General features: G+C 36.9%; 1 pseudogene; it reads left to right on the forward strand.

Moving 5' to 3' along the window:
• LOC102004991 overlaps positions 1–15,751 on the forward strand; it is a 22,332-nt pseudogene extending 6,581 nt beyond the window's left edge.
• The last annotated feature ends 8,680 nt before the right edge of the window (positions 15,752–24,431 follow it).

Raw genomic sequence — 24,431 nt, forward strand, 5'->3', positions numbered from 1 at the left:
TGGCGTTGCCCATAGAGTCTGAACCCTCTGGCCTTGCTTAACCTAATAAGAAAGGAGAGAGAGGGGACAAAAGGAACTTTTCCCCACCAGAGAGGTGTTTCCTGTGAACTCTGTCTCACAACACTCGATGGAACTGACTGAGCCACAGGTGGCTCTTCGGGCCTTTTCAGCTCTGAGAAATTTTGCTGTGTCACAGGTTGGAACTTCCACCTCTCCCAGAGTAGAGCCATTTTCCCTGCCTCCCTTGCAATTAGCATTAAAAGAAGCCAGACTGGCTGGGGAGTCCATGGAGGGTTTTCAACATATCTACTCTGTTACTGAAGTTGAAGTCCCCCCAAAATCCGTGACAAGTTATACATTGTTATGACGCTATACATTTCAATACCTTAAAAGACTTAAAACAAGTGATTGCTACTTACGGCCCCTCTGCTCCCTTTACCTTGAGTTCTTTGCAAATTCTGCAACAACAGATTATGGCTCCAAATGATTGGAAAGGAATAGCTAAAGCATCTTTAAGTCCAGAAGACTATCTGATGTGGAAAGGAAAAGTACTTGAATAGTACATTGACCAGGCAGCTCGGAATGCTACTCACAACATAGCCATTACAAAAGATATGCTAATTGGGGAAGGTGACTTTGTTGTCACAAATAATCAACTGACCTTTGAGTTGCCAGCATATGAACAAACCAAGATTGCTAGCACAAGGGCTTGGAGAGGGCTTCCTTTTAAGGGAGAGGCAGCCCTCACTTTGCCTTCTATTCGTCAAGGCCCTGAGGAACATTTTCAAAATTTTGTTGCACGTTTATTGCAGGTGAGTGAGAGGATTATAAATAACACAGAAGCCAGCAAACTAGTAGTTCAGCAGCTAGCCTTTGAAAACGCAAATAAATGGTGTAAAAAGAGACTGTAAGAGCCCACAAAAGGCGAGCCAAATTACTGGATATGATTCAGATCTGTGCAGATACTGGCCCCTTCTATGTACAGGGGGCTACCTTGGCAACAGCTATTACTCAGGTTATTCATCCACAGCCTGGAGGAAAGAGTAAAAACAAAGCCATTTGTTTTGATTGTGGAAGTAAGGGGCACCTTGTCCGGAATTGCTCTGCTACACCTCTACGGGCAGCACAGCCTTTATCCGTAACTAAACCTTGCAGCCCTTGTATTAAGCGTCAGCGAGGGTATCACTGGGATAATCAGTGTCGATCTAGAAGAGCTGGGAAAAGTCCTCTCTTTCTGGAAAACCCCCACTGGAGATTTCCTCAGCCCCATCAAATAATGGGGACTTCCCAGATGACTGCAGTGGGGGACGAGGTGCGGGGCGCATTCAGGTACCTGGTGTGCGCCCCTTGCTATTTAGTCCCCTACACACAGGATGCCAAGGGCACCAATGGTCGGCAGCTCCGCAGTGAGGAACACCCTCTGCCCTGTTTTCCTCTGCCAGGCTCCTGTCGCATATGAGCCCAGGCTTCTGGCTGGGCAGCTGAGGCTCATCTACCGTGATGTGGGGGTGCAAGTGAACCAGCGATGCATTGCATTGGTACAGTGCAGGCTCCCGCAGCAGACGTGCAGGGTCCGGGACCCAGGAGTCCCAGGTGCTTCTGCAGGCTTCCTGCACTCCTTCGCTGAGTGCTCACCCGTGTATTCCTCATTGGCTGCCTGGAGAAGGCCCCAGGGAGCACCCAAGGCCTTATGGCACCAGAGGAGAATGAGGAGGCAGTAAGGAAGGTGTTCCCACGCCAAGGGCCAAGCAAAAGCAACAGGAGGCTCTAACTGGTGAGGGAGCCCCACAACCCGTGCTGCAGAGGCCACGGTGGCCCCTGGCGGCGGGGAGGAGTAGGGATGGTAGAGATACAACCATCACTGTGCAGGAAAAATTGCCACCACGTGCACAAACAAGCAAGAAGCACGTGTGCTTCCAGCAGAAAGATGGCTGTTATCACTGCAAGGATTGCAACATCCGCTGGGAGTGTGCATTTGTTTGGTGTATCCGGGGTACAAATAAGGTTTATTAATAGTTCTGCAGAATGTGTCAAAAATCTTACTAACACAGGAAAATAAAAACACCCAACCTGAATGATATCTGGGACGAGTTTGTGTTCTCTAAAATTGAAGAATGAATTTTAAGAACAACGGAGGTTAAGAGCAGAATATATTTATTGAGGGAAAGAAAGCTTCTGTCCAAGAGAGGGACAGAAGGGGGCCCGAGTGGGTTACTCAAGACTCTGTCTTTTTTAGGGACTGTTATAGAGCATAACCATAAGGTGAGGCAGGTACAAGGTAGGAGAAAATGGACAAAACTATGGTCACCCAATAAGAATTGTTCAAGTAAAACCGATTAAACCAGGATCAAATGGGGAAGTGAGTCACGTAGCAAGCGGGTATGAATACAGAACAGGGGTTTTTCCTGTAAGGGGTTGGGTCAAGGACTCTTCAAGGTGAATGCTACCTATTTAGAATATCAATCCCTGAGGCCCATCCCTAGGGAGGTGTGTGGGTATATTTGTTTAGTCCTTGGTCTTGAGATCTGGCCCGAAGCAAGTACCACCTCTTCATTTGCAAGGTATCTTGTCTTTCAGTTTGGTTCCTTGAGGGCCTGGCCCTGTCAGACTGCCTGTAATATTTCTATCTAACTCAGCCACCTATAACATTACAGCCCTTACCGAGTGAAGGATATTGTAATGGGTTACCCTGAATAAACAACCAAGACCAGAATCCAAATTGGAATTTTAAGAGCCTTTATTAGCCGGGCCAGCGGCTATCAGTCTGTTCTCCAGGCAGGGAGATGCTGAGCAGCCCTGAACCGAAGAAAGTTTGCGCTTTTAAGCTTGAAAACCACATCCTGGTTGGCGCAGGTGAAAAAGTTTTTTGCAAGAGCAGAAAAGCGGAACCTATCAGTTCCAGCAAGCAGGTGTTGCAAAGTTCAGAACGTTGTTAGAAGCATACATTGTTTTCAAACTAAACTAACAATTAAGCACAGTTTTTCTTTCTTGGGTCAAACTGACATTTTTTTCCTCCACCCAATAGCCCAGAAACTTTTCATCTGTTTTATGTGTTCACCAATTATGTGTTCACCACAGATATCATCTGCCAAAGTTGTAAAAAACTAAATGTCCCTGCCCTGTAAGACTTTGCCATGTGAATCCCAAACACTCCCATCATCATGACCGGTGTGAGAGATGCAGGAGCAGGTGCCTGTCCATGTGCTCAAATATTTTACTACATCCCATCCACACAGAGCCTCAAAGTGGTGCTGATCATCAGAGCCTTGGCCAAGGAGAGCAGGATTTGGCCTCAAGTCATTCCTCAGGGCAATGCAGCAGTGCGCTAACCTAGCAGCTACTCAGACTGAGCTCATAACATACAGGAAATGCAGGTTTCTCCAACCGTGTAACATCTGACACCCACAACAAGAGTGGGAAGTGTCTGAGACCTCCGCTTACGCTTCTCCCACCAAATGGATTTTCATAGATGTGAGAGGGCAGATGCTGTGTGCTTAGTTTCATCTTTTACATGGCCAAAGTCATTTCAGTGTCCCTCAGTATCTACGTCACATCCCTGCAGCACTCTGTCATTCTGACTCATGCTCTGCATGGAAAACATTGCTGTTCTTCCAGTTTCGGTCACATGTTCTGTACTATGAGAGGGCAGATGGATATAGTCAGACATCTTGCTTCAGGGGTTGGATCTTTCCTTGGAGGAATAAAGTGACTGAAAAATTGTCATGAGAGTTACACATTTCTGTATCTATATTACAAAGCACTAAATTAAACAGTTTTAATTTGAGTAACTGTATGAAGGTGAGTCGCGCTTCATGAATACTTTTACGAAATAAATTTATTGAATCTACTCATTCTACAAAAATATGGAAGAAAGTCCTTTCAATTATATACTGTATCCAAAGTTTGTGGCAAGTGTTTGAAAATCTCTGTAGAAACAAGTCATTTATCAATTTCTATTTCTCCTGACATGAACATTAATTGATTATATAATGCATGTGATTCACAGAGGCAAGTAATCCACATCTCACTAGCTCACAGTCCTTAATCAAAAAAGAGATATTCAATGTGCTCTTAAAAATATGACACACTCTAACTTTGAGTTTTTCATTTTGTGTCTCAGTCCATTCACTTTGATCTGTCATTTGATGTATTTATTGGTCAATCAAAGTTAAAGTTTAACATTGTTGTTTCCTTTACATGGATATTAATAAGTGTGAGTAAGAATAGCATGGAGTACGCTGTGAATGGAAGCACTTGCCTTTACCAGGATTTCTAGGATGATGAAAACACTTCTGCTGCTGCTACAGTTGTGTTGTTTATTCAGCGCTGTGAGCTGTGGGAAGGTGCTGGTGCGGCAAATGGAATTCAGTCACAGGATGAACGCAAAGGTAATACTGGTTGAACTTGAACAGAGGGGACATGAGGTAACAGTTCTCAGATCTTCATCTTCTGTATTTATTGATCTCAATAATCCATCTGGTATAAAATTTGAAACTTTTCCTACATCTGCCACTGCAGAAGAAATGAAGAGATTTTACACACAATGGCTTGATAACTGAATATATAATATGCCAAAGGATAACTAGTAGGAATACTTTCCTGTACTACAAAACATCTTGTGGGGCTTTTCTGATGTGTGTGAAAACATTTATAAAGATGCAGTTTTGAACAAGAAATTTCTGACAAAATTACAAGAATCAAAGTTTGATGTTCTTCTTGCAGATGCCATCTTTCCCTGTGGTGAGCTGCTAGCTGAGCTACTGAAAATTCCTTTTGTGTACACTCTCCACTGCTCCCCTGGCTACACTTACGAAAAGTACAGTGGAGGGCTTCTATTACCTCCCTCTTATGTACCTATTATTATGTCCAGATTAAGTGGTCAGATGACTTTCAAGGAGAGGGTAAAAAGTATGGTGTGCATGCTGTATTTTGACTTTTGGTTTCAGACATTTAATGAAAAGAAATTGGATCGATTTTACAGTGAAGTTTTAGGTGAGTCATATTTCCTTCTGCTCTTGTGAAGTGCTTATTATCATATGCTTTTGAAGTGAGCTCCTGCATGGTAATAAGGAATTCATCTTTTGAAGCTCAAATGAAGAAATTAGGTAGAAAAATTTCAGTCTCACAATTACTCTTAAAAATCTTTCATTAGTAGGATGATTTAGAAGTCACAACTGGGGGCTGGGGATTTAGCTCAGCGGCAAAACGCCTGCCTGGCAAGCGCAAGGTCGTGAGTTCGGTTCCTGGTACCGGAGAAAAACCAAAAAAACCAAAAAAAAAAAAAAAAATTAATAGAAGTCACAACTAGCTTCAAGAAAAGAGGAACAGAGGAATAACTACACCCATATCGTTCCTCTAGGGATGAACAGCATGGCTGATATTCTAAATAGACACTGACCATCCTAGGTGGGGAAACAAAACTTTCATATCCCACCCCACCCAGGGAACTTGTTGCCAGGCCCGTGTATGCTTGCTAAGAGACTTGTTTCCCAATTTTACCCACATTTAGTCAATATTACCTGACAGAATATACTTGCTCTCTTATTGATGATTATAGTTCTGTCCCACCTTAAATCCATCTCACTTCATGGTTTTGCTCAATAAAACACACTTGAAAAGTGGGATCAGCAAGCAGCCCACTTTCCGGGCCCCTTGTGTCTCTTAGACAGAGTCTTTCTAACTCTCAAAAAAAATTCTTCCTGCTCTTGAAAGAAAAAGTCCCAACATTCCAGATCATGCAACTAGAAAGCATAACATTTAAGTGTTCTTTCCTTTTTTCCTTCACTTAGGCTTTCTTTAAGCAATTATATACCTACTTTTCTGTACCTTTTTCCATTTATGAAAGGAAATTTTCCTTTATCTTGGGATGAAGACCTGTAGACTAAGAGGTAGCACAACTATCTCTTAACAATTGAAATTTGCTTCCTTCAGAAGATCAGTTTTGTTATTTCCATTTCAAATATTTTCTATGTAACCTGAAGAAATTGAAATATACAGAACTCCAATTTAAATATTCAGAACTTCAAAACTGAAATATACAGAACTCTTTGACTAATGATTTCTCATTCCTTCATTAGGTAGTTATCAACTATCTTTTGTAAAGTCTCAAAGTATTTTTCTATGTGGGGACATACATCAATTAGTTTCTATTTGTTAAAGTTAGTTTTCTTCATTAAAAATAAGAATCAAAACTGTGGTGAACACACATCCTAAGTTTCACAATTTCTGAAAGCTTCCTTGGTGGTGTATGTAAATATCTGCACATGATATATGTTACAAAGTTCTTAAACTGAACAAAAATAGCAGCAGATTTCAGAATATCCATCAAAGATTTAAAAATTGACAGTTTTCTTGGAAGACCAGGAATCAGGTTGCCAAACTACAGAAAATAAACAGCGAAATCCTGAGAAATATATTTCTGTCATCATAGCAGGATTGTTCAAATATGGAACTAAAATTTTTGTTTATATTTAAGTCTGTTATTTTTATAATTTCATAAGGCAAATTAATTCATGATTAAATCTCTAAGGTCATATTTAGTGTCTATGAATATGAATATACTGAGTTTAAGTCAGAAATGGAGCACCCCCTCGTGTCCTTTACAGTTACATACACATACACACACATACACACATGCACAAGTAATATACCTCAAAAACAGATATATACATATATATATATGCTTTATATTAGATAAATTTAACCTATTTGTTCTTTCAATACAGAGATGCTTATACATCAGCAGTTTGAACATTAATTGTAGTAGTTCAATGTCTTTCAGAAGTACAGAACATATTAGTGTGACAACTTGCTCATTATAATGAGCTTCTTAAGGTCCTATTTTCCTCCTTTCCTTCTCTTTCTTTCTTTCTCTCTTTCTTTTTCTTTTTCTTTCTTTCTTTCTTTCTTTCTTTCTTTCTTTCTTTCTTTCTTTCTTTCTTTCTTTCTTTCTTCCTTTTACTTTTCTTCTTTCTGTCTCTTGCTCTCTCCCTGTGTGTCTCTCTGTCTCATTTCTTTTTTCTTTTATTTATTGCTTTCTTTCTTCATTTAGAGAGACACACAACTTTATCTCAGACTATGACAAAAGCAGAAATGTGGCTCATTCGATCCTACTGGGACTTGGAATATACTTGACCAACCTTGCCAAATATTGATTTTGTTGGTGGACTCCACTGCAAATCTCCTAAATATTTGCATAAGATAAGAATATCTTTGATTTGGTTTGGCTTGGTTTAGTTTGCTTTAGTTTTACTGTTTGCTTTTCTTTTTCATGTAGAATAATTGTCCATTATTCATTCAGTTTTTGTTCAAAGTGAAAGAGATGTGGGAAATGACACAAAATGTCCTTCCAGGGGAGGCTTATGTTTCTTTATTATCATAACTATCCATATTGCATTAAATTGCCAAACTGAATGAAAAGCCTGAATATGTGCAGAAATATTTTGTAACTAGATAATCCAAAGGAATGAAAGGTATCTAAAATAGATATTAGATAATCAAACAAGAGTCCAGGTCAGGCAATTAGAATTACTTGATACAAAAAGAAAAAGAAAGAGTTCCTAAATTGAGTTACTGGATTTAGCTGTAGATGAGCAAGACTATGGAAGGGGAGGATTTAGCAAACTGTAACACTTCACACAAAAGATAATAATACTTAGACTAATATTTTTTAATGGATGACTATACCTACTCACATAATAAGGCCAACAGCCACAAAATGAATTGGAGGAAGATAGTTAAAACACATGAAACTCGTGAAATACTTTTGGGACTTGATCAGAGTTCTAGAATAAATGTTGACTATTGATGTTATTGCTAATTACATTATCACTAATTCTATTAATTATCTAACATGTGCTAGAGAATTGACACGTAAGCTTGTCCACTAGCAAATGAAATCCAACATAAAATGTTATTCTCCAGCAAAACCATAGGCAGGGAAAGCCCTATAGTCTTTCTAAAAATAAATGAATATGTCCAACTATCACCAAAGGAAAGACAATATTCTGTTTAAATAGTATGCACTAATAATTTTTTAAAATATTAGAAACAAAGGAGAAAATTCAGGAATTTAAGTATTAAGAACATGATGAGATGTTAAAATCCTATGGCAAATGTTCAGGGTTTTCTTAATCAAGTTTTGTACATTAAAATAAATATCATTTCTAAATGATATAAATGTGAAACCTTAATAATATTTGCAACCAAACACATTGTGGTTTTGCTTTCATTCCACTATTTACTATTGCTCACTTGAAATTTCAGGTTTACATTTCACAGTAAAGTAATTCACAGTTAGGAATTACTCTATTGGTACAGGTGTTCAGTGTTTCTCTCAAGCCTTTTGGACACTACAGTACAGATTTTTGGAGCCCAGACAACACACCTCTGGAAACAGCCCTAAGATTTGAAGTATAATAGAAATCAGTCTACATGTAGGATAGCGTAACTTATGAAGAAACAAAAGGCAAAATGAATTTAAAAGTCACGTCAAGCATGTAAAACATATTTTCAAGGAAAATAATTCCTTACTCTTTATCACATGTCACCTGCAGAAATCGCCCTTTTTCTATCTTCTTAAGAGCAGAAAAATGTTTTAACTCCTTAAATCATTTAACTCTAATAGATATTTTAACTTAAATTACTTAGCTACTTTAGGATTATTTTTCTGAATCCAAGGATTGAGGCAAGCTTATTGAAAGTTCAATAGAGTATATGCTTATATATGAAATAATTCCTGATTTTTACAAAAAATAGGGTTAAAGTGGGAAAAACATAAAATGAAAAATATGAAGAAAAAATAACATTGTAATGGCATTGCTTAATATTAATACCAGTGTGTAATAAGGTATGCATATCAGATTTGCCTCCAAATGAAGTATTATGAAATCCGTCCACTAAAACAAATCTATCTTCCCACTAAAACTTGTTATTTTTCATTATCAAATATTAATACAAGTTCTTAAATTGATTAAAATTTAAAAGTTTTGAATAATTTGATGAAATCTTAAAAATGTATGTACCCTAAACTATTTAGACAAAAATATTCAAACTATACTATTTGAACACTAATAGAAGTCTTTAATAAAAGCAAGCAGTCATAATAAACTACATATCTAGCTAAAGAATATTTGCCAACACCAAAGCAGCCATATAAAAGTTTGGATAGAAAGGAAGACAAAAAGAATATAAACAGAAATATCAAATATTTCCTGCAACATGAAAAAGAAATAAAAATTCAATACAATTGCTTACAAATATAGAAAACAAATTGCATATAAAATTTTAGTTTGAAAAAAATAATACACTTTAAATATACTTTGCACAACAATGAGAATGTACTTAGCACAACTAGGAAAGGTTAAGTTGCCAAACATTGCATTCTACGTACTTAACCTCTGCCATTCCTTCAATGATATCTGACAAGGTGTGGCTTCTCTCACTTTTGGTTTTTTTTTTTGGGGGGGTGTCAGGAATCAAACTCAGGACCTTGTGCTTGCCAGGCAGGTGCTTATACCACTGAGCAATACCCCTGGCCCCTTCTCTCACTTTTTAATCTAATCTTTTCAAAGGCGTTTGTCCCTCCATTATTCTTTTGTGATGTAGCAAATTCTTTCTTCACAGGAAATGGAAGACTCTGTGCAGAGCTCTGGAGAACATGGTATTGTGGTGTTTTCTCTGGGCTCAATGGTCTACAACATAACAGAAGAAAGGGCCAATGTGATTGCTTCAGCTCTTGCTCAATTGCCACAAAAGGTTAGACAATGTGCCTCTATGCTAGACAAGTGCACACTGAATTTGTTCAACTCTATATTGGATCCAGCTGTAGAAATTCCTGTGTGATAATTAATGTTGAAGCTCTCATTTATCTTAGCCAGTTTAGAACCAAGCTATATCAGTGTCAATACTAATAAAAGAGGGAGGGTTTTGTTCATAATAACTTTGATGTTAACATTGAAATCAGAAAGAAATCTATTTAATGCATTAAGTAGGTGAAGTTTTTTTATCATGATATTATTTGTAAGTGTTCAGAAATGGCAAAATCCTGTACAGTCTCATTTTCTTGTGGGATTTCTAAATGCACAGAGCAAACTCAAGGTGCCTCAGAAAGAGGTGACATCTGAGTTACCGACCTCACTAGCACAAAGCAGTACCCAGCTATTGGAAAGAGGGTGATTTTCATCATGCCCTCTATGATTCACAAGGAATCCTTGCCTCATAATTTATTGTAATTTTGGAATTGGGCTGTGCAGCATGCTGTTTAGGGGACTCATCAGAGAAACCTGGCCAGAGTTTATCAATCCTGAGTAAAAGTACTGTCCTGATCCTCACAAAAATGCAGCCAGCTGTCATGATCTGAAACAGGAAGATGCAACAGAAGGTAGAAACATGCTCTTCTGTGAACACAGCACATCAGTGACAGATGTCTTGCACAGACATTGCTTCTTTCCACACAGATTCAAGCATGCAGGTAATTGAGGGAGAGCAGGGAAAGTGACAAAATTCAAGCTGAATCAAGCCTGAAAAAGGAAGAAGTTCCCTATCTCTCCAGAAAATATAGTAGGCACTAGTTCTCTGTCAAATGGAATATAAATTTAATTGTTAAATACTTATGAATCACTTTTATATTTTCTATCATTACTCTTGTTAGCACTATGCTCCTTTTAAGCTGAGAATCAGAAGTTACTCCTAACATTTTTACAATTAGAAATAAAATATTTATAAAGGATGTTTCCTTACATGTGGATGGCTGGGACATTTCTAAATATTACATCCACTGGGACTAAGCATGGAAAAGATTTGTCTGTAAGAAATCTATTTTTCTTGTGTGAGTGAACAACATGGTCCATTTCGGGCAAAAAAAAGTCATTTGAGCAAAATGTTGGGCCTTCAATATTCCATATGTTTTCAACAGCCACAAAGAACTTCCCAGCCTGATTCCTCAGCAAACTAGGTCTAGTGGTCCCATTCAATTCAGCTGTTCCCCTACCAGGTATTTTCCCAGAAGATCTGAAAACATCATATCACAGCGATGTATGTTTAGCCATATTTATAGCAACACAATTTGTAATAGCTAAATCATGGAAGCAGCCCAAATGTCCCTCCACTGAGGAATGGATAAAAAAAAAATTGTGCTGTTTTTATATAATGGAATATTACTCAGCTATAAAGAATGATAAACTCAAGGCTTTTATAGATAAATCATCACAACTAAAGACCATACTCATAAGTGAAATAAATCAGACCTGCATGCATAAGAATCATATTGTCTCACTAGTGTAAGACCTGAAAGAGTGAGTAAAAATTAGGAAGTATGATAGACATTGTGAAATGAAAGGAAACTGCTCAAAAGTAAAGAGCACCTGGGCTGAGGGAAAAGAAAAAAGAAAGAAGGGGAAATTATGTGTGTATGTGTATATAGGTTAGCTAACATAGTTGTACTACTGACTTCTATCACTTTATTGAAAGGAACAGTTAATGATTAATTATTTGATCAATCTTGCATGTCTATATTTGTTCTCCTGAGTAACCACGTTGAAGATATCAGTATGTAATACAACAACCATTGTTAATTTCCTGTCACCTTGTCTGTAATTCAGTACTGCTTGTTATTTTCTTGTGCTATTTTATAAATGGATGTCTGTTTGTTCATATGTTTTCATTCTTTTATTTTTAAAATTAAAAAAAGAACTTCCCGTCCTAGCACTAATGATGGCACTATGAATACATGACGAAAGTGCCATTGAAAGTTCCCCAAAGAAACAGTTCCTTTCTTATTACTTTATATGTTTTGTGTAATTCTCAGAGACTTTTACTGATTTCCTCCCAAGAGCTGATTAAGGCTATTTTTTTGTGTATGAAGAAAGGTCAAACTGTAATAAAATAACTTGTAGAATAAGTAAATACATTATCTCTAATAGCAACAAAATACAAAATGTAAATTTAAATTTAAAAGCTGCATTTTATATAAAGGTTTTTATCTTTAATAATATGTTATTCTCTATGATAGAGTGATGTTTACATAACAATATCTTAAAACACTTATTATGCATTATCTCATTTGTTTTAGTTGTTGTATTAAAATCATGATTGCATTTATTTGATCAACTTTAAAAGTACATAGAGGAAATAGCTGTATTGTCTTTGTCTTTGTCTTTTTCACATCGCTGAACCTTTCTTGATCTCATTTCCTCATCTCATGTACAGAACACATTTAACTTAGTGATACCTAAAATTCTTAATACATACATAGGCAGTAAGTTCAAGTTTGACAAGTCAAATGAAAAGTTTTCTTTATCTAATAAGTTATTTGGAGATGAAATGGCAAGAAGCCAGATACCCTATCATCCAATATTCAACTGTATGAGTGGATCCCCCAAAATGATCTTCTTGATAAGATTCTAGAGACCAGATACTGAAATCCCAAGAATAGGTAATTCATTTGATGACAGTTCTGTAGAAAAGAGAAACAGATCAAGAATTTACTATTAAAAAATTCAAAAACTGAATCCATTTTTCTTTTGTTTATTTTCTAGTGTGAAGGAAAATAATAATAGTGCATTTCATTATAGAGTCACAATCTTTATGGTCAGAAACAAAATATCCTTAAATGTAGTTACTTCTCACTGAGTACCCAGTAACTCACTGGGTTAATTCTTTGATCCCTAATTCAATAAATGTGACTGTATTTTCCCCAAAATAGGGGTTTTCCAATACCACTGACAAGTATCTCCCTTGTTTAATTATGAATGTCTATAGTTTCTATGAGCAAAACATTTCACACTGTTTATTATAAAGTAATAACACTTTTTCTCTGATTTTATTATCTCCCCTTCGTGCTTCTAGCAATCTTCAAATTAGAGTTAGTGGAATTACCACTTTTTAAGAAGACAAGTTCTAACATTTGCATTGTTTTTCTTTGTTACTTGGTTTCTTTTATCTATTGTGCCCTCTCTGTTTAAGTAGCAATCATGTATTCATCAGTGAACCCTCAAGTCATACACTATCTCTTTCCATCGAATCTTCACATAGCAATAAAGTACATCCAAACATTTCTTGTTTTGAGATGGAAAATTTCTTTAAAGTCAGATTAATAGGTTTGAAAATTTTTATTTAAAGATAATTTCCTTTTACCGCTACATGTTATGCATTTCTCATTCTTTTGTCTGACATTTAGAACAATGTGACTAAAATTCCCCTAATTATTGCAGGTCATTCTAAAACCGAAGCTTTTGTAATTCATGGAGGAGCAAATGGTATCTATGATGCTATCAACCATGAGGTCTCTATGGTGGGGAATCCTGTGTTTGGGCAACAACTTGACAACATAGCTCACATGGAAGCCAAAGGAGAAGCTGTTGCGTTGGATTTCAACGCAGTGTCAACTCCAGATTTGGTCAATGCACTGAAGGCAGTCATGAACAGCCCTTCATGAGTATTATATAATTATTACCTAGAATATCATGTAAATGAAAATAAAGCCCAAAGGGTCACAATGAATCTAAACGTGAAATTATTCAAGAGTAGAAATTTACTTAGTGCGTAATGAAATTTATTCAGTTTTAATTGTGACCATCATCATAAAATTTTTCATGATTTTATGGGGCATCTTGACTAAGGTGTAAGCATAGCACCAATAACTAGAGTGAAATAAATGAAGATGGTTACAGAAGATATGTAAGGAAGAATTAGAAAACCAATGAAGCAGAGAAACATAAATATAACAATACTAATTTTCAGCAGTTATTACTTTTCTTCACATGCCAATATTTCTTTTAAAAGTTTATGTACATTTAAGATATGCAACATGATTATAGGGAATATATACAGTACCTAGAAATCAAAACACTTACATACTATAACAATGTAATAGATCCATTGTTTCATATACTTATTTACTTAAACCTTTCTAAAATTTTTCTATAAACCAGTAAAATATAATCAATTTCCAAGTCCCTTTACATTTAATCTTTCTCTAATATTTTGAGTTAATATTTTAATATCATTATACTTGTCTTCTGAAAGTATTCTATAAATACATATTTCCCGGGGCTGGGGATTTAGCTCAGTGGCAAAGCTCCTGCCTGGCAAGTGCAAGGTCGTGAGTTCGGTTCCTGGTACCAGAGAGAAAAACCAAAAAAAGAAAAAAAAAAAAAAATACATATTTCCCTATTAAATTAAAAAATATCTTGTTTTGAACACTCTTAAAACCACAACCTTTTTATTAAAAAGAAAAACAGAAAGCTACCTCCTTTGCTTCTGCTACTATGTCATACTGTAGAACATTTTGGTTTAGACTTGGGAGGCCTGGTCCTTATTGTACCCCATGTCCTGTATCATATTCACCTTAACATCAGTAATGAATGCAACTGCAATTTCTTAGTGTAAAATGTTGACCAATCCTCATAATCTAAAGTCACAACATCTACAAGATCAACATCAATAACTTTAACATTAAATACATAATGAGTTGTTTACATAATAAAAATCCAAACTATTAAAAAATGAGTGTGTTATTGCTCACATAATTAGAGAAGAAACTAACTATACTAACTCTCTGCAGTTAACAGCTAAAATGTGGAAAAAAGATATTTATAAAAGGACAAGAAAACATTGCCAGAGTCAGGATTAGAAGGAGGCAATCTATTTTTGTAACATGGATCATTAATCCAATGATAAAAATTTAAAACTAGTTTCTGGGCATTGCCAACTCATAACAACCTTCACTTAAACAAAGCTCTGATCCTTACCACAGACTTGCTTTTTCACCATATCTTGTGACACATACTGCAATTGGGCTCATGATGTCCATTAATATATAATTTTTCTGTAATTCGTGCCTCAATGTACAGTTTTGGTTTTTTGTTTTGACTTTAAGACTTAATGTATTCACACTGTTACGTTGAATATATTTGCACCCTCATCTTTTTTCTACATGTTTCATCTTATGTATTCAAAAAGTTCTATTTACTATCATCTCTGTAATTATAAGTAAAGTTAAAAAGCTACTTTTACTTTTCATGTGTACTGATTTTTACTTCCACTTTTTGTGTGTACAGATTTTTATCAGGTACCAAAAAGTGTATATAGCTGTATTTTTTCTTCATTCTATAAGATGATGTCTTCTTACTTTTAGTTTAGCTATAAAGAGAATATCGTGAGGTTATCAACCATTCACCACGATCAGCCTGTGAAGCTTCTGGACAGAGCAGCCTTCTGGACTGAGTTTGTAATGCACCACAAAGGTGCCGAGCACCTCCAGCCACTCTCCCAGAACCTCACCTGGTACCAGTATCACTCTTTGGATGTGACTGACTTTCTACTGGCTTGTGTGTTGACAGTTATTCTACTTGTCATAAAATGTTGTCTATTTTGTTACAAAAAAAATTATAAAGATAGGAAAGAAAAGGAAAGAATGGAGCTGAGTGAGACCTATAGGAAGTAGGAATAATAAGTGAGCCTACTGTATGCAATCTGACCACTGTGGATCAAGGAGTAGCAGCATGATCCTTAATGTTTTACAAGACTTGCTTACTGATTTGTTATATACTACACTGCTGGTGAAATATTGAAGTATGTTCAATTCTAATTTCATAATTCCTCAAATACATTTTGGTAATCACATGTATGTATTATCATATCTGTAAAAAAGACATACTGAATCCTCAGCTTTTATCTGAAAAAAGCAGAAAACTTAAAGTTTTACTTTGCATTTTGAGAAAGATTATCCTGAATAAAAAGATAAAAAACAGGCTATCTATGTTTCTGTTCAATGGAAGGAAATCTGTTAAATTTTCTAAGATATATTCCATTCAGACTCTGTAATTGAGGGGGTAAATTTCAGTACAAATTCACCTCAAATTTGACTAAGACAGAGATGATTGAACGTTTTGTAAAATAAAAAGAGAGCATGAAGCTACACTTGATGGCACTGATCTGTAACCTCAAGAAATAGGAGGGGAAGGAATAGAGGAAATTCAGCACCAGCTTAGACAGCTGAGACTCTGTCTCAAAATAAGAAATAAAAAGGCTAAGGGTGTAACTCAGTGGTACTGTGTCTAAAATATGCAAGCATTTAGGTTTAAATAAGAGTACATGCACTAAAAGGAAAGGAAAGAAAGGGAAGGGGAAGGAAGGAACAGAAAAGAAAGGAAAAATCAAAGGAAAAGCAAAGAAAGGAAAGGAAGAGAAGAGAATGGAAATGGGGAAAGGAAAATAAAGTGTCATAGTTACTTTCTCTCATTGTGGAGACAAAATACCTGACCTCCAAAGTTAAAGGCGGAAAGGTTCATTTAGCTCCAAGTTTGTGGAGGTTCCATTTCATAATCGGCTTTCTCCAAGGCAGGGTGGCACATGGCAGATGGGCAACCATTCATGGTGGCAGAAGACAGCAAGAGCAACAAGACTGAAAGGGAAAGAGTAAGCCCCCCTTCCTTCCTTATGCTGTATGTAGGCGCTACCCACCCTGGAGAAGATGTATCACTCGTACACCAAATTCCAGCACTAGACAAGGAAGCATTCACAAACTTTAGATTCAGCATCCTTCAAAAAGCCAACCCCCATTATCACATGGAAAACTAAAAATGAGCAAAGTGGGAAATCACTTCAATGACCCAGCAAGGAGGACTTAGACCATGTAAACTTTACATTTTGAGAGAATCACATTTTCATGACCAAAGAGGCAGCATGGATCCTGGGGTCACCATAGAGATACAAACCATAACAATGCAGGTAGATACCAGATTGGGTTTAGTTAGGTCTCTTCACACAGTTTTAACTCGAGTCCTTTGAGCCACACATGAATTATTAACAGACATCCCTCAGGAAATAGAAAGTATTTCTCTATAATGTTTTTTGTTTCTAAAATGCATTAGAATTCCTAGTTGCAATTGCATAACTTAGTAATATCTTTGGCTAGAAAGACAATTGGTCTTCTCTACATGACACCTTGAATATTCTCTATTCCTATTTTAATGTATGGTAAGTTGGCTACTAAGGAAGAGGAGGGGAGAGAGGCAGAAAGACAGAGAGGGACTATGTTTCTATAGGTGGAAAAAGATTAGCAAAGACAGCAATGGCCCAGCTAATTTAGTTTGATACTACTGGATTATTACCAGCTGAGAAGTCCCCCTTCTTGTAGTAAGACAGCAAGATTTCTCATCTGTAGTGTTACTTTGCCTTGTCAGATGTTTCTAGTAAAACTTGTACCTGAGATATGAAACCTAAGGATATGAAAACCAGAAAATCATATTATTTTTGTGCTTATCTTGACTTCATACCACACAAAACTAAATAGAGGATAGAATAAATATCCAAATGTTGTGTGTAGTGATTTTTTAATATGAAAAGCAAAGAAGAGGAGTTAAAGGCATTGGAAGATAAACTTGAGTTAAAAATGTCACAAAAGGCTGGGGATATAGCTCAGCAGCACAAGCGCCTGCCTAGCAAGCGCAGGGTCCTGAGTTTGATTCCCAGTACCAAAAAAAACAAAAAACAAAAAAAGTCACAAAATTAGCAGAACTGAAGAAAAAGCAAAACAAAAAATTGCTGCTACCAGGAAGTACTTGTAGTTCCAAATGGAGGAGAAGAAAGAGCAATATAAAAAGGTACAGAAAGCCATTTGATTTAGCTAAACAAGAAACTGCAAGAAAGAGAGAGGGAAATTAACATCTTAGAAGAAAAACTTCAGTTATTAGAAAGTTCTCCACAGTTAGAAATAGCAGAATATGGCAGCATGCACCAAACAAAAAGAAGCAGATTGCCTAAGCTGTGTGCAGAAGTCATGTGAAGAAAAAAATAAATGCTTTACTGAGAAATTTAACTGAAAAAGAAAATCTGCTGCAAAAGCTAGAACAGAAAAAAGAGAAGACAATTATATCAAGTCATTCTGAAGCGCAGTGCAAATACCAGGAGCTCTTGATAAAGTTAGAACTTACTGAAGGAAAACAACATGAGAGTCAAGTTCTTCTAAAACAACTTGAAGAGAAAAAGAAATATTCCTTGATAGCATCTCAGCATGTGGAAGAAGAGGGAGGTAAAAATAACAAAGGGGCAAAGCAAAACTGGGAAAATGTAGTTTGCGATGTCCAGAAAACCCTCCAGAAAAAGGAACTAACCTGTCAAACATTGGAGCAAAAGATAAAAGAGCTAGACTTTTGCTTAGTAAGAGAGAAGGAGGTACATATCCTTGAAGTGGAAGTTGATTTCAAACTAAAACAATAATTACAGGCTTTGCAGCAACACATTGATGGAAAAAACTCACTGAAGTTTTGAAAGACAGTACAGAGGAAAATCCCAAATCACATGTGATCCAATCCAAATTGCTTGGTAACTTGGAAGCTCAGCACAGTGATCTGGAATTTAAATTAGCAGGAGCAGAGTGACAAAAACAAAAACTAAGCAAGGAGATTGTTACACTGCAGAAAGACCTTCTAATCTTAGGAAAGGAGATTCAGCAAGAATTAGACATACTAAAGAATGTGAACAAGAAATAAAGAAGCAAATGAAATAGGAGCAGGAAGGTCTTCAGTTTGAAAGACAATTCCACATTAAAACAACTGAATAGGAAGTGTAATACTCAGCTGCCACAAAAAGAACAGGAGCTAGACATTACCATAAAGGAAACTATTGGTAACACCCAGGAGATGAAAACTGAACTCTGAGAAAGCCATCATGAAGAGACAAATCAGTTACACACACACACACACACACACACACACACACAAAAAAAGTCGAAGAGGGTAACAATCTACAAAGAACAGCCAAAAGATTTGAATAAATCCTTGATGCTAGTGAAAAAGAAATGACGGCAAAAGTAATGGACCTACAAACTCAAGTTGAGGAATCGCAGAAGGAATATCAGCAAAGCTACAGCAGGAGAAAAGGCTGGCAAGGTTAATGCAACAATTATGGCACTACAGGCACAACTTGCACAGAAGACAACTGTAATCAGTGATTCAAAGTTGAAAGAGCAGGAGTTCAGAGAACAGATTCACAATATAGAAGACTGTTTACAGAAATATGAAAAGAATATGAATGCAACAACTGTAGCAACACCTTACAAGGTTGGAAAGTAGTACCATACTGATGTCTTGCCCTTGGGAGAAACAACCAAGTTTGAATATTTATGAAAAGTACTCTTTGAATATATGATGGGTCATGAGACTAAGACCACAGCAAGAGTTGCAGCTTCTGTACTAAAGTTCCCTGACAATCACACTCAGAAAATTTTGGTAAAAGATTTGTGGCTAATGTCACAGTTTTGATCTTCATCTTGAAGAAACGGAAAGAGTGATATTGGGCAACTGCTGTTTGAAAACCTGTTAATGTATGCTCATTCATTTGAGAATGAAGCTGCCATTTAGGGCCCTTCACATAGCCAGAGACAAAGATCTGAACTTGGCCCATAGGTACATTTCAGAGTGCTTTTAAAATAGATTTATTCCATCAGTGGAGAAATGTTGATGGTTTATTCTGTTTTCTTCAGTTCTTTGGCGGGAAAGAATTTTATGTCATTTGAAAGATATTTTGAATAACTTAACCTGATCTATGAGCTCAATTCGTGTTCATTTCCTTGATTCTTGTTGTCACTCTTTTTAAAGATCTACTTTCCTGATTCATTTTTAGGGTCATTCTTTTCCTCTTTTTGTAAAGATCTGTGCAAACTTAATGGATTTTTCTAATAAATTACAGCATTTAATTGACTGTCATCCACATTGATTCTTGAATATTTGCTAAAAACTAGTTTTTTAAGCTATGACATATGATAAATCCCAAATGTCAGTACCTCCTTGTTTACTTAGCTCTTTCACTTACATTTTTCAGAGGAAAAATAAGCACTTAAATTGTAAATAGTAAATACAATCTGTACTGTGTGTGAATCTGTGACTGTTGGCAATTTCATCTTTGAGGAGCAGATAAATAAAATATATTTACTATTTAAAAATAAAATAAAATGAAAAAAGAAATTATTTACAACACAGTGACAGTGTCAAACACAAATCAATTGAATAGATTAAAGTTTTAGATAATACCCTTGACAAATAAAGCCTAGAACACATCACAGCAAACCAGAATCTTTCAATACATTCTTTTTATTCTACATGACTTGAAAACCAAGAACATGTGCAGCACATAAGAACAAAAAAGACAAGGCCACCAATCAAGTGCCACCAACTACAAACTCTCCCAAAGCAGATTCAAGGGGTGGCGATGCAGAGGAAATCAAACACCAGAGAGTTAAGCCATACAAAATGTTTATAAAGGAATCAAATAAAATTTGTAAAATAAAAACTGACAGTACATGAGACGAAGTCCAATTTTCAAATGAACTGTCCAATGTACTATGGGAGAAATAAGTCAAAATGACCAAAAGTTTGGATGAGTTGAACAAAATATTAATAAAAGAAAATTACTCCATGCAATGGAGTCAAACAAAATCTTATTGATAAAGAATATTATTGCACACAAAAATAGGAGAAAATAATAATGTGAATACCAGGTCTGAATAATTTAGGAACAAAATTATAGAAAGCCTGTTTCTGACCCCATAGCTTCTGTAGGAGATTTATTTGTAATCCCAGGGAAAAGTTATTGGAATTCCAGTAAGTAAATTTCAATCTACCACCTGTAGTACAACCCAGAGTGAGAATAAAGAGGCAAACACATATCTTCAGTTGTGGGGAGACAAAGGGGTCCTAAGACCAGTTGGAAAGATGGCTAATTGGAACAAAGACAGTGATTCAGTGCTGAATTTGACTTTTATTGTTTTGTAAACAGGGGAGTGGCTTGGAATTGAATGACTGTGAAAATGGTGGGAAGTATGTGAGTACTGTGAGCTGGAATAGGCAGAAAGCACAATAGCACCTCTGCAATATGCAGAAAGATTTATGTACAAAGAATAACAATTTCTGGTACCAGATAGACTAAGTTTGGAGAAATTTGCATAACATACCTTGAGTAAGTATGTTGTGGTTTTGGTCAGTTGCCTCAGATTTGATGTCTGGCATTTATGACTGGGATGTCATGGACTCTTTCTCAAGGCTTAGTCCCAGACAACAGTGCAGCATCTTTCAGCGTAGCTCACCCTTAGAAGTAGGGTGATAGAGCAAGAGAGACTCTATTTTCTCTTTTTAACTCCATATTAAGAGAAGTCACTTAAAGTTCACTTAAGCTATATGTCATCCCAGTAACCTTGGTTAGTTATTAACTCAGCAGAGCAGAGTCATAAAATGGGAACAGAACAAACAGGACACATTGAGAAGTGGGCTAAAAGTTCAACTGAAACAGTCATTTAGAATTTGGTTGTCTGAACTTTTGGGAGAAGTAAACTTGGTGATAACTGTGTGTGACATTCTTGTAAAATTCTCCAAAATGAGGTAATGGTTATTACAGAAATATAAATGTACTTAAACTGAAGGTGAGACTCAGATCAATGAAGCCATCTCCTCTGGCTCCTGGTTAGATACTGTTCATCAACCAGCTCCAATAAAGCTTTGTTCGTTAATGCCTTTTTTGTTTTCTTGTTAATGCCTTTCTCTTTTTTTTTTTTTTTTTTTTTTTCTTTTCTGTACTGGGAATTGAACTCAGGACCTTGCGCTTGCCAGGCAGGCGCTTATGCCACTGAGCTATATACCCGGCCGTTAAGGCCTTTCTCAGTGGACCCATTTATCATATCAGATGGAGGCCTTGAGCACAAGATTGACTTCACAAAGAAAACAAACAAACAAACAGGGTCTCCCTTGCTTGAGGAGACTCTATTCCTTCTGGTTTCATTGGCAACTCTTTGGAAGGTAGGTCTTCCCTGCTGATTTTAGCTGGCCACCTGGGGATGACTGCATCCCGGGACACTAAGGTTACCTAAGCAGGACAAAGCCCACCATCTGACTTAGGTAAGATTTTAAATTGGATTCTTTTGTTTACCTTTGGTTCTTTTTCCAGACAAAGTTTAATGGGCCCAGGCTGCCAAACATGGCAGCCATCTGGTTCTCAGTGATTGGTTTCTTGCCCCACTGTAATTCCTGCTGAATGCTATGACACTCATCCAATATGGTGCTGGAGGTCATGTGGTATGGTGCTGAGTCACTATGGTGTCCAGACAATATGGCGCTGGCCACTAGAGGTCATGGGCTAAGCCCCACCCTTCTTCTGCTGAGTCAAATTACAACTTCCTACTTCCCTTTTTGTAATATCCTGTTCTCTTTTCCAACCTCCCCACCCAGTCCTGGTCTGCCATGTCAGGTGGTCTGCCTCCAAAAGCCCGCCTCCTGCCTGGGGCTATTTAACCTTGGACCCCACTAAAGATCCTTAGAAGCTCCACATATTTCTCTTTCCTGTGGTCTTCTCTGCCTGCACAATAAAGGCATTTTATTCTGTTTTACTTCTCTCTGCACTGGAAAAACCTATCATTCAGAGTACCTGAGATTCTGTTCAGAGCTTTGTGTCTGAGTTGGTTTTGAATTTGATCAGTACTGGATTCTAAAAATTTTTTCAAATTAATGGTCAGAGGCAACTCATGATTCCCAGGATTGTTTTGCTTTGTTTGTCTCTTTGTGTGCTCTGAATTTTTCTTCCAAATACACCTGCAATTTCAGGTCAGCACAGCCTCAGGCTCTTGTTTGGATTGTTGCCTGACTGGGAGTGGAAAGACCTGCTAAGGTAAACTGGTCTGTCTTTGTTCTAAATTGAGCTGTCAAAGAAATGAAAAAAAAAAAAAAAATTGAGCTATTATGGGCTCAATGAACAGCAAGCCCATCATTCTGGTTTATGCATGATTAAGAATTTTGACAAACTTAAAAGTGATCTGTGTTTGTGGATTTCCAGATCAAGTTCTGGTAATTAAATAAATGGTCCCTTAAGTAGAAATCCCCTGTTTTGCCCTCAGCACCTGAGATAGATGATCCTTTTGTCTCCCAAGTCTACCACCCCCTCACACTGCACACCCACTTGCCTGCCTCAGCAGGAGATTCCTTGTCAGCTGTGGCACTGACCCTGTGGTTTTTCCGTTCTCACCACCACAGGCAGCTTTCCCCCAAGCCTGCAGCAGATTTGGACACAGAAGACTTCTCCTCAGGTTTGGCGTAAGTCTTGCCTCTCTGGGAGGCTGCTGTGATGAAACTGGGAGGAAACCCTCATTCTTCATTTGGAGAACTTAAGATCCCCCTTTTCAGAGCAAACTTGGGCTTTGGTTATTTTGCTGGAAGTGGTGTTTGTGACTCACCGCCCCACATGGGATGACTGTCAACAGATAATGTTTGTCTTCTTCAGAGGAGAGAGAAAGAACTTTAAAGGTGGCTGAGAAACGAATGAGATTATGGGAAAAATCATCAGCCTTTGAGGAAAGGGCTTCTCTCTGCGGCTCATCATCCCACCAACCGACATAAGGTGACAAAAGTGTTGCCAGTGGCAGAAATTGGAAAGTATTACCAAGATGAACTTGTCCCAGCTGATAGATATTAACCAAAATTCATTTCATGACAGAGAGGACACAGAATGCAAGCTTAAGCAGGAGCAAAGCAAAGAGATGTTAGCAGCTTACAGGAAACAGGCACAGCTGGAAACTAGGGAGAGACCGAGAAAAGTAAACAATGGGAAGACCTTCATATTCCCTTGGATATGAACCAGTGTGCCTAATGTGAAGAGAGGGGACATTTCAAGCAAAGCTGTCCAAAATTGCTAGACAGGAGAGAAGAGGGGGGAAAAAGTGTTTGTGGTGGAGTCAGAGGATATTTTATAATGATGGGGTGGGTTGTGAGTCCCTGTCTCTCACCCCTGGTAAACCCATGTGAACTGCCAAAGTAGAGGAAAAACTTGTTGGAGTTTAGTAGACACTGGCATTTCAGCCAATAGCCCCACTCCTAGGTCAAAAGAAATTATTATGACTCAATTTGGCCAAAATATATTTGAGTGCACCCTGATTTTATAAGCAAATTGTCTTGTGTGTTTTTGTTTGTCTTTCTGTCCGATGTGTAAACAATTGTTTTATTTGAGCTCAAAAATTTTTTCTTCTTTTTGTATTTTTTGTAATTTTGGAACAATTATCTAACATTTATTTTGGCTTATAGATAAGCATTATCTAAATTAAAGATATGATTTCATCAAAAGTTTCCAGCTGATCAAAATGATGTTAAAATTGTTTTTGTAAATGTAATGCTTATTGTTGATTATGAATTATGATTTGAGGGTCTCTCGTAGTTCAAATTTAATGTGTCAGGTATTGAGCTCATGTTTTGATGGAGTATAAGAAATTTGTTAAAATAATTAATCAGAAATCTCTTAGGGTGGGGAGAGATTATTAGACAGGATTCTGATTGATGAATGAACCAAAGCTGCCTGGAACGACATTAACCAGTTTTTAATAATTATATAAGCTTATAATAATTTACAATAATTAATAAGGAGCCCCAATAATCCATCACCTTGTGGGAAACACC

This window comes from Chinchilla lanigera, unplaced genomic scaffold (assembly GCF_000276665.1).
Source record: "Chinchilla lanigera isolate Chin_1 unplaced genomic scaffold, ChiLan1.0 scaffold00046, whole genome shotgun sequence".
Classification (NCBI taxonomy): domain Eukaryota; kingdom Metazoa; phylum Chordata; class Mammalia; order Rodentia; family Chinchillidae; genus Chinchilla; species Chinchilla lanigera.